Here is a 16,408-nt window from a genome sequence, read left to right as displayed (position 1 = left end):
AAAATTAACTTGGTTTTTCTTTCGCTTAAAGTGACTCATTACGCCATTTAATCGGGTGTAAACCGGGTTGCAGCGGTAGCTAGCAACCTAATAAGAGACGATCACGACCAATGTTAAGAAATATGAAAACCCATAACCCTTAAAAAATTCAGATCAAAACAATTACATTAAGGCACGAACTTTATACCCTGGTAACTGAAGAAATAAAATGACTCCGTATATTTCCTATATCGGGAATCGAACTCGAGCCAACTGGGAGAGAGTCAGCTATACCAACCACTAGACTATGTAGCATATATTAAAATATATGATTAAGGAAGTTTATGATAAAGAACAAATTATGGACTTAGTTAGCTGCCTGATTCTTTGAGGATCATCCCTTACTATTCCAAAGAAGAAAAAACAGTAGGCTTTTTCCTGTTTGTAATCTGGGTTGCAGCGGTAGCTAGCAACCTAGTAAGAGACGATCACGTCTAATGTTAAGAAATATAAAAACCCATAACTCCTAAAAAGGAATCAGATCGAAACTAAATTTATACCATTAGAACCACCTTGTCTGAAACCCCTGTATAGGGAACTTTCTGTCCCTAGGCTTGAACAGCAACGGAAATATATTGGCTTGAAAATCAAGAAACGTGGCAGCTACCACTTGGCACTGGAACATCGTATTGAGTTGTTCAATGGCTCATTTTAAAGGAAATTAATTGGGTTAAAAATCTTTTGTAACTAAAATAAATTATTTCTAAGAGAGAATAAATTTTTTCACTAAATACTGCATTTTGATGTCTTTTCATACTGTAGTCTTTTCAAAGATATTTGATTTTTACAGTAAAGAACGATTCTCGCCCATAGTAACTGATATAAGGTGGTTCCAGGGGTAGATACAAGCTATCCAGATTGTAGCGGTATCCGGGTTATAGCGGCAGCTGTAACCCGGAGTCTCTTTGCTTAAAAACAAAGAAAATATGTCGGCTTGTTATTAAACAAAACCCTAATAAAAAATTAAACTAATTTTAGAACTTTCAGGTTTTTTTCTAGTTTTTACATAAGGGATCGATAAAGTTATCATAAATAGTGTCAGTCAAGAAGATCTCGTGTAGTAGTTATTAATAGAAGTTTTGTTTAGGCTTTACATAAAGGATCGATCTGAAAATTACTAAAGAACAAACAACAATATGTAATGGAGTTGCTTAGTTGCCTGATTTTCTGTGTTTTTTATAATTTAAAACATGGGACAGAATATAGTTGAAAGCCAAGGTGGCGAAAAAATTTTTCGAGCTGGATTTGAACCAGCGGCCTGTGGATTTTCCGTCCAACGCTCTACCAATAGATCTACCGAAGGCTTACAATAATATTTGACTAAACATTATATCATGTATATCCGGGTTGCAGCGGTAACCATTAGAACCGCCTTGTCCGAAACCCCTGTATAGGAAACTTTCTGTCATTTGGCTTGAACAGCAAGGGAAATATATTGGCTTGAAAATCAAGAAAAGTGGCAGATACTGCAACATTCTGCCTAAACGGGATATTTTTTTCTTTCTTGTTATCCAGAGATAGCTTTGCACTGGAACATCGTAGAAATTATAGTATAGGTTAGTAATTCCACAGATAGCTTGGCACTGGAACATCGTAGAGAGTTGTTCAATGGCTCATTTTAAAGGAAATTAATGGGGTTAAAAATTTTTTGTAATTAAAACAAATTATCTTTAAAATAGAATCAGTTTTTTTTTCGAAAATCTGAGTTGGAGCGGTAGCTAGCAACCTAGTAGATCACGTCCAATGTTAAGAAATATAAAACCCATAACTCCTAAAAAAAGTACACCATAAAACAAAAAGATAAAACAAAAAGTACACCATTCGAACCGCCATGTCTGAAACCCCTGTATAGGAAACTGTTTGTCATTTGGCTTGAACAGCAAGGGAAATTTATTGGCTTGAAAATCAAGAAAAGTGGCAGCTACTACAACTTTCTGCCTAAACGGCATCTTTTTTTCTTTCTTCTTCTTTGTTTTCCACCGATAGCTTGGCACTGGTTGCAGCGGTAGCTAGCAACCTAGCAAGAGATGATTACGTCCAATGTTAAGAAATATAAAAACCTATAACTCCTAAAAAAAAAGTCAGATCAAAACAAAAAGTACACCATTAACACCGCCTTGCCTAAAACCCCTGTATAGGAAACTTTCTGTTATTTGGCTTGAACAGCAAGTGAAATATATTTGCTTAAAAATCAAGACAAGTGGCAGCTACTAACGCTTTCTGCCTAAACGGCATCTTTTTGTCTTTCTTCTTCTTTCTTTTCCACAGATAGCTTGGCACTGGAACATCGTAGAGAGTTGTTCAATGGCTCATTTTAAAGGAAATCTCTAGATCTAGTGCCATATGTACTTAATGTTTTTTAAAATAGAATCAATTTTTTACGAAAACTTAATTTTTATATACAATATTGATCAATGACGTCATAGTCGTTGGATGTAGTTAGTACATAAAGGCTCGATCCTCGAATAAAGCTGAACATAAGTAAAGGACAATTATGCCTCTATTTATCCACAGTAATGTCTAATATTTTCCATTACATCTGTTAACTGTCCCACAGTTGCCAGTCCATACTTTGGAAGCTTTTCATTAAATATGCAACATTTCTTTTGGATTTTACTATGAAGTTTTGCGAAAGCATTTCTAGCCGACTTTTCAACAAAATCCTCTCTTTCAGAGAGAATTTTAATCTGTAATTTGGAATATATTTCGTAATCCTGGTAAAGCATTCGTAAAATGTTTCTCAATTTACAAAGATTAGCCTGCATTGGTGCCATCTTTTTGGACTTCTGAATATAATTTTTAATTTTGTCCTTATGCGTTCTTTGCAGCTTGTGTAAACTGCAAAAATATCCATGGTATCCGAGCAGTAGTTTGAATCTCTAAATTCAAGCTAGAAAAATACCTTAAAATTATAAAATTATTTTTATTTATGGTTAGGTTCTAACTACCCGACGTGGGATTTAATATGTATTTCCAGACCAAAATATTCAATTTTTTATATATCTTATTTTTCAGTTTAGAATCGCTAAAGTTATTATGTAAACTGCAAAAATATTTATAATATCTGAGCAATAATTTTAATCTTTTCATTTAAACCAACAAAATACCTGAAAATTTAAAATTTGTTTTATTTTTTGTTAGGTTATGGGTACTTGATACGAGACTTAAGAAATGATAATTAGATAAGAAAATTATTATATCTTGTAATAAGATGCCTTCTAAGTGAGTTATACGTAATAAAAAAAAAAACAGTACTACACAAAAAACAGAGATAGTATCTTGAAAAGAGAAAAGCAAAGGTATTCAACCGACCAGGCGTATCGAGAAGCAAAAATTGAGAGAGCAAAACAAAAAAGCAAGGAGTGTTATCACAATGATGACGATTATAGACATGAAAAAATTGATAGTGACAAACAGCGTTATTATAATGATGAAGTTTATAGACATAATTTTGTTAATACACAAAAATAATATAAAGAATTGGTGACCGTTCCATATGGTAACCGTTCCTTCCACATACCTAGTTTCTTTTGTAGTTCAGATATTCTACAATAAAGAACGAACCCTAACCTATACTAACTGAAAGGTGTGTTTGGGTATATGGAGTGGTTATAGTATCATGGCTGTAGCTTTAGCTGTATTTTATTGACAAGATAACTTGAAACATATAGCGTTTGAAAGTTGCCTCTAAGGATGTCATATGAAGGGTCAATATGATAAATCTGGTTTACAGTGGTAGCTAGCAACCTAGTAAGAGACGACCACGCCCCATAGTAAAAACTAAAGTAACTCATAACTCCTGAAAATAGATTCAGATTAAATTTAAAAGTACACTATTGGAACCGCCTTGTCCAAAACCTCTATATAGCAAACTTACCGTCCCTTGGCTTGAATTTTTAAAAATAGATCCCTGGCTTGAGTTTTTACAATAGAATCAATTTTGACAAAAAAACTGTATTTTTGATGTCTTTTCATATTGAAGTCTTTTCAAAGATATTTGATTATTGAAGCAATCAAACAGTTTTTGGTAACGAACTGTATAGTAAGAGCGACTCGTCTCAATAGTAACCGAAACTCTAAAAAACAGAATTTTGATTCCAATAGATATGTCAAAAGAATTGGATTTTTATGATGAGTTTAAATATGTAAGTTTCAAGAAGTTTAGTCTTGGCCATCAAAAGTTACGAGTCTGAGAAAATTTGACCTATTTTTGAAAAAAGGAGAAAGCACAAAAATGTGGTTTGTTCTCAGTTCATGGTCACTAAAGTTATTATGTAAACTGAAAAATATATTAAATATACTAAAGAACGATCTCTTGCCCTTAGTAATTGAAAAATTTTATAGTGAAGGTTGTGAAGAACGAACAATAGCCCATACTAATTAATTTACTGTTGAAAAGAAGTTTAGTAAAAGGCGAATCACAGCCCATAGTAATGAAAAGTTGAAAAACACGTTTTGAAAAAATTACAGTAAGGACCGAAGTCTATCTCATAATAACTGTTGCAACAGAGAAAAGAAAAAGAGGTCTGTGGTGTATATGACGTCATAGTAATGAAAAGCTGAAAAACACGTTTTGAAAAAATACAGTAAGGACCGAAGTCTATCTCATAATAACTTTTGCAAAAGGGAAAAGAAAAAGAGGTTTGTGGTGTATATGACGTCATACGAGGTTACATTTGGTTTTATAAATAAATGCTCAATATAGTTCTTCATAAATGGTGTTAGTCAAGTAGTTATAAATAGAATATAATAAATAATGAATATTCTACCGATTGTCTACTAATAACCATATATAACGTAATATCTAACACCGATTGTTTACTAATAACCATATTTGACGTAATGAGTGACGTGACTTAAAAATTGAAAAAAATCAATTTTTATTTTATTCTAGTTTTCAGTTCAGAATTGCTAAAGTTATAGACTGCAAAAATATATATGGTATCTGAGCAATAATTTTAATCTTTTAATTTAAACTAGAAAAATACCTGAAAATTTTAAAACTTGTTTTATTTTTTGTTAGGTTTTTTTTACCTGATACATGAACTAAACACGAATTGTTTGATAATATTTATTTCCATAAGAAAATTATTTACTGTAATGGTTTCACAAGTAAGAAAAAGAAACTTAAGGAGAAGGAAAGATATGAAAGTTGAGCTAAACAAGTTGCTGTTTAACCTCGCATAACTATTTGAATATTACGTATAGCGCCAAAAATGATTACCCAGTATCATATTTATAACATTAGCAAATTAGGTTTTGAAAATTTACATTAAATACATAAAGGATTGATACTGTAAATTTGAATTATGTAAGTATTATTGGTGTCATGGTTTTACTGATAGCTGAATTACAAACTGAAGGAAATAGACCCTACGTGGCCTTGAACCGCCAACCCTTCGGTTATTGGCCAATTGTTCTAGCCACTTGCACTATGACGTCATTAATTAAAGTTGTAAAATTAAAAATATAAGTATAAAGGGTCGAGTTCATTATAAATAGGGACTATGTAAGATTCATCGGATATAGCTGAAACCTAGTAAAGAACAAACCACGGCACATAGTTACTAAAAGTTAAGATAGTACAAGCATCGTCTCTTGCTATTCCAAATAAGAAAAAGTCATAGGCTTTTTCCTGTTTTTAACTGATAGTATGTTTAACTGATCAGTATGCTTGATCAAATCAATTCGTATTATCCATCTACGAGGATTTTTATCTTTTATTTTCTCAGATAGGCTTGTCAGAACCGTCGTCTTCCCCATCCCTGCTGTATCAGAAATGATTATTACTTTATTTCCTTTACTACGATCTAAAAATTTTGACTCTGAATAATGTATCAATACAACTTGCTCCAGACTTGACATATTTACGTAATAGAGATACAGAGCCTTGTGACTTTCGCCAAATTAATTTTCTATGCTCAATGTTTAGCCAACGGATGTTAGAATTAGGTTTTCTGTCAGATAACAGATCAAAACTTTCCTTTGTATAAACCAACTTATCCTGAATTGATCTATCATTTTCTATATCTGTATTTATCTCTATTTGATGGAATTTACGATCTATATAATAATCCTTAGATTAACCTAAATCCTTTAGTTGAGAACCTATATTTATCTCTTAACCTTGAACAAGATCAGCAAATACATGTACATCTATAATATCCCGAGGAAATGGATGTAACAATTGATTAAAACTTGTTTTTTCTCCTTTGCCTTGGAGAAGTATTACCTTTTCTCCAAAGGTTCTTCACATGCTTTAAAATCCTGCAGATTAATTTCATCATTTACATCATAATGTTTTAGTGTATTTGTACTTTGAAAATGTTCAGCTAAAGCATTAGTTTTTCCTCTCTGATTAACTAAAATGATCTTTTTCTTAGAACCTAGTTGAGTTATGCTGGACAATAATGAATTATATAGACATCATAGGCTTTCTTGACTGTAAGCCTTATCGTGACATTCTAATGTCAATAAGTTGGTGGCGAAATTCTTGAATGCGTGTACTACAGCTTCTTTATGTTGCTCACTTCGTAAAACTTCTTCTAGGGCTACAGAAATTCTACTACCTTTCTCTAAACTATAGTCGTTCCTGGTGTTAAGGTACTGCAAAAGTTTTATACTACCAAATAGGGTTTCTGATGTTTGTACAAGCAATATACGTCCATTATCATCATCTAGAAATTGATCAAGTTCAGTTAATAGATTTAAGTTTTCAAATGAACCATAACCAAGGATTTGTTTGTTATACATTATAGTCATGCTAGCTACTATTACGGACGTTTGAATTTTGTGCTCCAATTCTTTGAAGTAATTTACAACACTTTCCCCATCAATCCAGCCAGAAGGACGACCCTCCTTTTTAAATAGGCCTTTTTTCTAGATTTTGTTGATTCTGTTTAAAGAAATTAACAAGTATTTCATTGAAAGGAGTACCTTTCAATATTTCTTGCTGATTTGAACCACTAAGTTTCAACTCTAAAAAATCTGCTTTAGGTTGATTAATAACAAAAACTAACCGATTTAAAAAGTTTTTTATTTCGTCTTCTTGCTCAGATGCTATTAAACAATGTTTGTCGTTATTTTCACTTTTAAATTTAGAAATTGTTCGTAATATAGTTGCTTTTAGTTTATCATTTATCGCATCTAGTTGTTAATAGTTATCTTTTTGAGGTTTTTTCAAAGAAAGATGCAGTCCGTAAGCCTGAATAACTCAATTGAAAACCTAAACAGAAAATGTTCAAGCCTTTCCACAATGTCAACAGTTACCAGTAACCCTGGCAAAGCATAAAGGAAACTTAAAGGGAAGAAGTCTATACCTCAACGAGAAGGTGCTATAACTAGGCTTCAGAGACCTAGGTTATCCCCTTGTCAGACAAATGACTAGTTCTCTTTTCACTATTATTCCTTGACATTGCACTAGAAGACTAAGTACAAACTTATTAGTCAAATTTGTTAAGACTACTGGTTTGGTTCATTCCATATATATTTTTCTCAATTCCTACATAATTTAGAGTAGAGTTATCTTATTTGCATTTTATTTGTTTATATTTTTGTACTTGGATTTAGGTGACAGGTTATAAGTTAGTTTTGTATTATTTATTATAATTGTGTCGTATATGTGTTATAACTGCTGTTTGACGAGGTAAAACTGTATTATTTTGATTTCTATTTTACAAGGCAGGCAATTGCTTCAGGTGAACACCCCCCACCTAATAGCAAGATAAGTGATACATTATCAAGTTCAGTGAATATTGACCAAAGTGACACCCAAGAAAGCTAGTGATTACATAAGGCACAGCATAATTGAGTGATAGAATCGCATATGACCTATTGGTCGAACACCCCAAACAACAACAACAACTGTCAGATGTCTCCCAAGAATGGCAGCTGAGAGCTCAGCATCACTTCTCTCTTTAGTCTCTTTCATTACTTTTGGCTCTTCAGTTGCGTTCTGTTCAGTGCTTCCACTATCCCCGACTTTTCAGAGATCTCCCCGAAAATTTCGCAAAAACGGAGCGGCAAAACCGCTTGGGCTTAGAAGGGTCAAAGCTTTAAATCCGGCCTTACCCTTCCATTCTTTTTTAGTTACCCTCCTCTGTAACTCGCCGTGACATCTGATCTAAATTTTGAGATTGTCTATTCAGCAAGAATAGTCAAAAGGTGCATGAAATTTGTATCAAGGAATAACCTGACCCGCACAGTCCCTGGGGCAAGGGTTGTAAATTTTACAGATTATATTTGTTTACAGATAGGTTTTATAAATATAATCTTGGGTATCCAGTGACTCGAAGCTTTCAGGGATTGGTGTCTGGGTAAAAAGAATTGTATTTTTTAATGTGGGAGGGGATGAAGGTAAGATTGCCTGGAAACAGGCCAAACAACTTTTTTTTCTGGTCAGATGGAGCTTACAACGAGAAGTTCTTGGGCCAAAATGAACCTAACTTGAAAAAATGTTTTGGGGTGAGGTCCTCCCAAAAGGGCCAAGAAACTTTCTCCCTGATTGACTTGAAACTTAAATCTTTAAGCTTTCGGGCGAAGGGGACCCCAATTCAGCAGGAAAGAAAACGTTGGCTTTCCCCTAAACTGGGCCTGATATAGGGCTAGAAAAGGATAATTTATTTTCATCATCCGCTTAGTGTAGAGGAGGTGATTGTAGAATCCTGGGAGTGGGCTCATTTGATTGGAAATTGGCACTTGTAAAGCTCTTCAAGGACTAAAAGTGACGGGAAGGCAACCAACCATCCTCCCTTGTTCTTTTCTGTTACACAGCCCCCCGTAATCCCCATGATACGAGATCAAATTTTTGAGAAATCCTTCGTGTCAAGAATGTAAAAGGTCTAATAGGTATTCCACTTGGATAGACATCACCCCTAGTCTAATGAGTCTAAATTATGCAAACTGCTCGTTGTTCATAGATAGGCTTTGGTATACAAAGGGGCATGCCTGTTCTTAGTCGTCAAATCAGCTAGGAGCTCTTGGGAATTGTTTTCTAGGCCAAGGTTACCTGAATTTCCCAAGGGTATTCACGTACCTGAGCAATCCAAAGGGTGTATGTGCACCCAAGTTCAAGTTGTTCCTAATAGTGTAGGAATAGCTTGGGGGTAGAGTCTAAATTTCAAAGGAGCGTTGGAAAAGTGCTCAAGTGGACCTCAAATTTTGACTTGTGTGAGGGGGGAGAGGTAAATCAATATACACTTAGTGTGTCCAGGTCATCAAGATAACATATCTACGATATCTCTGGGATGGCTTAGGTGATGGTTTTCAAACGTTCTGGCACTGTTGAGGAAAGAAAAGGGAAGGATATGGAAAGGTGTTTCAAAAATTTATATGGGGAACAGGGGAGGGGCTAATTTATTTTTTCTCTACTCCGCCAAAGCGTTTTTGTTATTATTGTTAGGTCTTATGGGACTTATAATCTGCATAAAGTAACAAGGTAAATTAAAGGACACTGTGGGTTGCCTGTTTGTCAAGATTATGTTTACAATATTCATGAATTGGCAGTTTCAAGTTGGAACTTTCAGGGAGTGTTGAGCATGGGAGGGGGTCAAATGGACATGGACTTATGACTTTTGGAGAGGTTAGAGCTAAATCGATTGACACAATATGCTTCCAGGTTATTAAAGTGGTGTATCTGCAATACCTTGGGGATTGACTGGGGTATAAAGCTAAAACTGTCAGAGAATGTTAAGTAGGGGAAGGGGAATGAACGTGGAATTATGACTTGAGGAGAGAGAGAGAAAGGCTAAATAAAAGTCTTATTCGGCAATTGTGCGTTGCCGAATTGCCCAACTGGGATACCTGCAATATCTTGGGAATGGATTGGGGTATCGAATTGAAACTTTCAGAAAGTGTTAAGTGGGTAGGGGGGCAAGTGCATGTTGAACTATGAGTTAGGGGAGGGTAGAGCTAAAGTGTACGACACTACGTTTATCCAAGTTGTCAAGATACCGTATTTGCAATATCTTGAGAACGGCTTGAGGAATGGAGTTGAAGCTTTCAGGTAGAGTTGTGGAGGAGGAAGGAGAGAAGGGTAGGGAAACTTCAAATCTATGTCTTCATTTCGGGGTAACGGCTTTGGGGATAAGTTGAAACTTAGAGTGACCACTGAGTGGGGGAGGGGTGACCTTAGAGCTTGACTTTGGGGAAGGTGATGAGTCTAAAGATCTTGGTCTCAAATATGTTTAAAATAGTTGGCACTATGACACCCTGTAGGACTCAAAATCATTCTTGGTAAAAAGACAATGTTGGTAGAAAGAACTTATGTGTACCCAAGTTATCAAAATAGCAAACCTGTGTTATCTCAGGAGCAACTTTGGGGATCAAGCAATACTTCTAAGGCATCCTTCAGGGCCAAGTAGGATTCGAATATTCGCTTGGGGTGGGGCAGAGGTAACCGATAGAAACCATGTATCCAGGTCATCAATACGGCGTATCTACAATATCTCTAGAACAGCTTGTGGGGGTTTATTCAAAAATTTTCTGAGTAATGGGAAGGAGGGTGGGGGACGCCATATTTTGTGTTTAGAGTGAAAGGCAACTTTGTGCCTGCGATGCGACTGAAGGTTTTGGCACTATTAACCCCAGTGGAACTTCGAATCTATGCACGGTAAAGTAATGAGGCAGGTCAAAAGACAGTATGTTTACCTAGGCCATCAAAATAGCATATGTGCAATATTTCGATATACACTGGACGAATTGATCTAAACTTTCAGGGACTTTTTTAGCAGGGCAAGGAAACTTCATGTGTTATGTTTAGGGAAAGGGATAAGGGTGCAAACAATTTTTGTCTCTTAAATATTGATTTATCCGAAAATGGAACAGCAATTTCGTATTTTGAGTTTTAGTTTTGCTGTTAATGTTTTTAATTCTTTTAATTTGGATTTCGTCTGTTGTTGTTTTATTCTTTTCCACGTTGTTAGGTTTATTTTTTTTAATTGTTCTATTTGGGTTTTTTTCTTTTTGTTCTTCATGTTGTTTGTTTTTGTCTTTTTACGTATGACAAAAAGATCATTTACCAACTAGATTGGGCAAGAATTCTCTTCTTAGCGATTGACTTAGCTTGCATACTGACTCGATTTTCATTAAAAGTGCAGTCAGATGATCTTAATTTAAATGGAGGAAAAATGTTATTTGAATCTTTTAATGTTAGTTTCTTGTAAATAGGGTTTTTAGGAATATCTCCAGTAACTCTATTTAAGGCAAGGTCTTTATGTATATTTTTTTTTAAGCTTTAATTACCTCCCTAAAAGATTTTGGTAAGCCATTTACTATAGATATAAACGTTGCCTCATCAAAAAGAACTAAATGATCTTTATTTTCAAAGATGTGGAGGACCAAATCAGGATCAAAATTGTCATTTTACTTTTATTTTGAAATCTCTGAGATTTGTCTATTGAAATCTTGTGTTCATGCAGTCGTTCCCCCAGCTGTTGACGTGCCCTGCCAATGTAAAACTTCCCACAAGAACACGGTACTCTGTAAACACCATGAACACGTAAATGTGGGAATGTAACACGTCCAACAAGAATATGGGACTCTGTAAACACCATATGGTAAAGTGGGGAAGGTTTTATTTTCAATTTCTGGAGTAACTAAGAAAGGGGGATGAGTTTATTGTTTTCTTGATTGCTAAAATCATGTAGTATCCGAATTAAACTATGTTAAAGATACTTTATTCTGTAATGGTTAATCCATTAAACTTATATATAATATCATAGATAGAAGATTAAAGAAAGGCAAAACAAGAAAATAATGAACCCACCCCCTTTCTTTAGTTACTCTGCAATTGAAAACAAAACCTTCCCCACTCTACATATATCCCAAAACTCGGCGACAAACTTGGAAAAATTTTACCGAAACATAATCTCTCTGTTTCTTTCAAGAATGAAATAAAGGTTTAGCGTTTTTCAATTCTGGAAAGGATAAAAATTGACCCTATATTGAGTAATGGTTTATACCGAGTCCCTCATTCAAGCAGGAAGTTTTACTATGGGAGGACCTGCTAGCAGCTGGAGTAACGACTGCATGAACACAAGATTTCAATAGACAAATCTCAGAGATTTCAAAATAAAAGTAAAAATTGACGTTTTTGATTCTGATCTGGTACTCCATATTTTTGAAAATCCAGATCATTTAGTTCTTTTTGATGAGGCATCTTTAATATCGATAGTAAATGGCTTACCACAATCTTTTATATAGGCAATTGAAGCTCAAAAACATGCATAAATAGAGACCTACCTCCCTATTTACAGTAACAAATTACAGCAACCTTTTACAGCAGAGATTAATACAAACCCTATTTACAGCAACTTAATATTAAAAGATTCAAAAAACATTTTTCCTCAGTTTAAATTAAGATCATCTGACCGCACTTCTAATGAAAATCGAGTCAGTAGACAAGCTAAGTTGCCACTCGTTTGGCACCTTCAAAAGACTAGTAAAAAAATATTTGTTTTCATGTAATTAATTTTCTTTACTTTTGCCTGTTGCCAAGTTTTTTTTTTTTTTTTTTTTTTTTTTTTTTTTTTTTTTTTTTTTTTTATAGATATTGTGATTCACTGTAGTTTGATAAAGCTTATTTAGTGAACTCTCCTTGGTTTTTTTTTTTGATTTTTTTTTTTTTTTATTGTTTACTTTTTTATGAAGCAAATGCTTCACATGTTAAAAGTTCAAATGCTTATGTTTATATGTTTAAATATTAATGTTATGTCTATATTGTTTAAATCTTAAGCGTTTAAATGTTTAATGTTTATTTAATCTTTTCATAATCCCCCTCCTACAGGCCATGGAGCCTTTGTGGGGATTTGTAGATTGTTATGTAATTATTTTACTGATATATGGAAAAAAAAAATCGCTAAGCAGATGATTCTTGCCCAATCTAATTGGTGAATGGGCTGTCTTTTATTCTGCCTTAGTTTTTTATTTTGTTTGATTCGGTATTTCTTTTGCTTTGTTCAAATTTACTTCAAAAGGTTAGTTTTTCTTCTTTCTTTTCTTTTGAGCACTGAACGCGGCTTGGCAGAGGTCCTTGCCAAAATGTCTGCTTTTGTCATTTTCGTTTCTTTTTATCTCTTTTGTTTTTTATTTTTGGGATTTGTTATGCACAGAAAAAAATTGAAGACAACTAGTAACGCCCGAATGTGACCCACAAGTTTTGAACAGGAATAGGGCTAACATTCCTGGATCTTCTAAAGGTCAGAGTGTCATTTGTTCTTTACTAAAATAAAATATATCTCAAATGTTTTCTCTTTTATAATAAGAACAATGAACAATTAGAAATTATCGCGATCATCAGGAATTAATATCATTAAAAAGTAAACACTGTCTGCTTTCATTAGTTTTTTTTTCAGTAATCTTGATTTTTCTGTTGGTTTCCTTTTTTTGTCAATGTCCTGATAACTAAAAACCACACTGTTCAAATTCGTTTTCAACAAAAATTAAATGACACTCAAGCTGTTTGGAGATTTTGAGAGGGTGGGGGAGGGACTACTCTTATTTGCAAGGCCTGATTAGTCTCGTAATAATATTTTTTACTGTGTTTTCTTGACGATGTGTCAAATAAAAAACACACTGCTTGAAACACAAATGGTTTTCAGTAAAGCAGAAATGATGCTCTAGCCTTTAGAACGTTTAAATCCCTGGGAACTGAAACTCAGCCCAAAGGACAAATCCCTAAGTTAGGCCTGAATGATTACGAGTTAGAAGATAAAAAGCATTTCAGTATGCACAAAATTGAAGGAAGGCTCTCTTTGGGTCTAAGTTGTTGAGACTACAAATCCTGGCGTGAAAATGTCTTAGAAACGGTTTTTAAGCCTTAGGCACGAAAGTATTTTGGCAGAAGACCTCTTGTATCCAAAATTTGGTGTGTAGTTATGATTATTAAAACCTTGACCTTTTACTACTCCTTTTAAATTGTAATTATCCCGAAGGAATATCATCGAACCGTTTATGGTAATGAATGGTAAGCAAAGATTGACTCTTGTCGAAATTAACCAAAACTCTCAAAAGTGCAATTTTAATACCAGTAATGACCTACACATAAAAAGGGTAAAGACTTACTCTCTATGCTGATTCCAAATTAAGAAAAAAAAAATACCCAGGCCCCAGAGAGGCCTTGGGCCTATTGTTCTTCCAACACTACTCGTCCTTATTCCCAAATTTGCTATTGTCGCTTTACTGTCAAATACAAACTTATAGACATTAAAATAAAAAAAAATGTCAAACCTAATTTGAGCGGAAATTCCTACATGGCTGCAGAAATGAAACCTAAGCGAACAGAAATCACGATGAACTGTATAAATAATAAATTTAGTTTATTTTTTTTAGCATGTAATCAACACTCTAAGTACAGAAAAATGCGATGCAAAGAAGAAGAATTCAACCAGTTGATTCAGTAATCTTTACCTGGGACATTAAAGTTTTTAGGAATCTCTTTGTCACAAAAGATTGTGAGCGGCTTTAAAAGGGTGATTTAGGATTGCCAGCCCAATATCACTGCTGTTTTGCTGTAAACTTCAGTTAATTGATCTACTTGTCGCGGATTTGACTAGATAAAGGCTAGACCTAATTTTGTTCAATGATAGGTGCATAAAGTCCTTGGCCCTTGAGAGGAGTGGGCGGGAGCTATGAGTTTTGTTTCTTTTAGTGATGGTCTGACTCTTGAAAAGATTAATATGGTTGATTTGGAGGGGCAAGATCTATTGCATTTGAACATGTTTTCTCGAAATTCTTTACAAGGGTTCAAACCAATTTAGCCAAGAGACGTAATTTTCAGAAATGATAATTTCATTTCGGCTATGGAAAAGAAAATTCTTCTGTTTAGCTGAAATATATTTTAATTCACTATGTTCTTTCTTGCTTCTATTCCCTCCTCTGCTTTTCTGTGGAAGAATAGTGTTTATCTAGTTAGTTCTATTGTTTTATCTTCTCATTTTTTTTGGTTACTAGTTTTTTTTTCGTTTCAGAGAAAGTAACAGATTAACTGGAAAACCCTGTTTGACATTGGATTATCCCGTGCTTCTTTCGTCAGTTGGTAAGACATTTATAAAGAGCATGTGGTTAATCTTTAATTTTAACATTTTACCTATGTGTAGAATCAAATGTATGTCTCTGTGTTAGTGTGTGTGTCTTGTATGCATTACTACACTGTTCATCCAATCGTCAATAAACTTTAAGAAGCTGTCGAGTACACTCTTGAGAAGGTTTTAGGTACAATATTGCCCCCCCCCCAAGACCCTTAAAAAACTTTGTGCGCCGACTGAAATAAAAAACCTCAACGTATATAATTGACAATCACTTCTGGCCATATTATTCCCATTTTTTGGATATTTAATTAACAGGCTAGTTAAATATTGATTCTGTCACCTAACACACTAACACACTTCTCTTTCAGTAAATTTTCTGAATTCGGTATTTAACAGTTTTGTTAATTTGGTGTTCAACCTAATACTTTTAATAAAATACTTACAAATTTTGAAAAAGTGCCGTGATTTTACATATGGGCAAAAATTTGCAGGGGAAATTGTCAGGGGGGGGAATTTCCCGCTATGGGGGGATTTATGATATTAAAATGACTAGGACAACCTTATTCAGTCTGGAATTACCTCTATTGTGGATGGCATGACGCTTAATATCGTGTTTGTCGATTTATGGACTTGAATCCCTAAAGGAAGGGAAATTGTCAAGGGGGGGGGGGGGTTAAGAGAAAGAATTTTTGACAGGGGAAGAATCTGCGCAAGGTACGGAGTTTTGTTGGCGGGGGGAATTTTTCAAATACTTGTAAATTTAAAGAAAGATCGTTATTAATATGTGGGGGAATTATCTGCGGGGGAGTTTCCTTTGTGGGGAATTTTCCTTGAAATTACTTTCTTTTGATATGACAACAACGTGCGACGGATAAGCTAGTTGCTTAATATTATAAACTTTGCCTGTTAAGTTGCTATTCCATTAAATCAGTTTCCATTTCGATTTTTTCACTGCATATGTAAATTAGTCTTTTCGAAATTGTGTGTTGCATTCTGGCATTCAGGATGTTGAAGTAGAATGTTGAATGTATAGGCTATATACAATGTCAGTTCAAACCTGGAACCTTCCTTCCTCCTTCTCCGTATCTTAGAAGACCAGAAACATGTAAAAATGGTAAAATTCTCCATTATTCCGGAAAAATATGAAACTTCCCAGCGCTAATAGATGTTCCGAAATGCTACAATCGCATTTCTGAGCAACAGTTTTCAGGCCGACTTCGGGTACATAGACATTTTACACCTGCTTCAGTCAGGATCATTTGGGGAGTGTTAATTTGAACAGTTGAAAATGAATTTTTCATTCAAATTTACATTTTTGATGTAGCCTATTGGAAGAGCTTGGA

The 16,408-nt window shown here is 34.3% G+C and overlaps 1 protein-coding gene and 1 pseudogene across 2 annotated transcripts in view; one reads left to right on the top strand and one right to left on the bottom strand.

Annotated features, from left to right (window-relative positions):
- Window positions 1–5,640: 5,640 nt before the first annotated feature.
- LOC148946932 (uncharacterized) overlaps window positions 5,641–16,408 on the bottom strand; it is a 12,256-nt pseudogene continuing 1,488 nt past the window's right edge.
- LOC148946931 (peroxisomal ATPase PEX6-like) overlaps window positions 14,958–16,408 on the top strand; it is a 24,463-nt gene continuing 23,012 nt past the window's right edge. For both annotated transcript variants that reach the window (XM_089097207.1, XM_089097206.1), the window contains exon 1: window positions 14,958–15,073. The gene's annotated coding sequence lies outside the window, so the exon portion shown is untranslated. The remainder of the gene's footprint in view (window positions 15,074–16,408) is intronic.

This window comes from Artemia sp. Qi Xiang Cuo, chromosome 11, assembly GCF_049724085.1.
Source record: "Artemia sp. Qi Xiang Cuo chromosome 11, ASM4972408v1, whole genome shotgun sequence".
NCBI classification, from domain to species: Eukaryota; Metazoa; Arthropoda; class Branchiopoda; order Anostraca; family Artemiidae; genus Artemia; species Artemia sp. Qi Xiang Cuo.
The sequence above is the reverse complement of the archived record's forward strand: the minus strand, read 5'-3'. Positions and strand labels throughout refer to the sequence as shown.